Source organism: Bison bison, unplaced genomic scaffold, assembly GCF_000754665.1.
Source record: "Bison bison bison isolate TAMUID 2011002044 unplaced genomic scaffold, Bison_UMD1.0 scf7180017862555, whole genome shotgun sequence".
NCBI classification, from domain to species: domain Eukaryota; kingdom Metazoa; phylum Chordata; class Mammalia; order Artiodactyla; family Bovidae; genus Bison; species Bison bison.
In genome coordinates this window covers 13808-14291 of record NW_011493127.1, presented here as the reverse complement: position 1 = coordinate 14291, position 484 = coordinate 13808, and the positions used below count along the sequence as shown (strand labels likewise).

Genomic DNA, 484 nt, shown 5'->3' with positions numbered 1-484 from the left:
AAATGATAAAGAATGTTCCAACTACCAAACAGCTGCACTCATTTCACATGATCAGAAGGTTAGAACTGCACCTTTGTGAGTCAAAGTTAGAACTGGACATGAAACAACTGACTAGTTCCAAATTGGGAAAGCAGTATGTCAAGGCTGTATATTTTCACCTTGTTTATTTAACTTATATGTAGAGCACATCATGAGATATGCTGTGCTGGATGAGTCACAACCTGGAATCAAGATTGCTGGGAGAAATATCAACAACCTCCAATATACAGATGATACCACTCTAAAGGCAGAAAGGGAAGAGGAACTAAAGAACCTCTTGATGAAGGTGAAAGAGGAGAGTGAAAAAGCTGGCTTGAAACTGAACATTTGAAAAACTAAGATCATGGCATCCAGTCCCATCACTTCATGGTAAATAGAAGGGAAAAAAGTGGAAGCAGTGACACATTTTATTTTCTTGGGTTCCAAAATCACTGCAGACTGTGAC

The 484-nt window shown here is 38.8% G+C and overlaps 1 protein-coding gene across 1 annotated transcript in view; it reads left to right on the top strand.

The window, feature by feature from the left end:
• The window catches only part of LOC104983414 (T-complex protein 11 X-linked protein 2-like), a gene marked incomplete at its 3' end in the record, with an annotated part of 8987 nt that overhangs the window by 893 nt on the left and 7610 nt on the right, over nt 1–484 (top strand). The gene's annotated exons all lie outside the window — the stretch shown is intronic.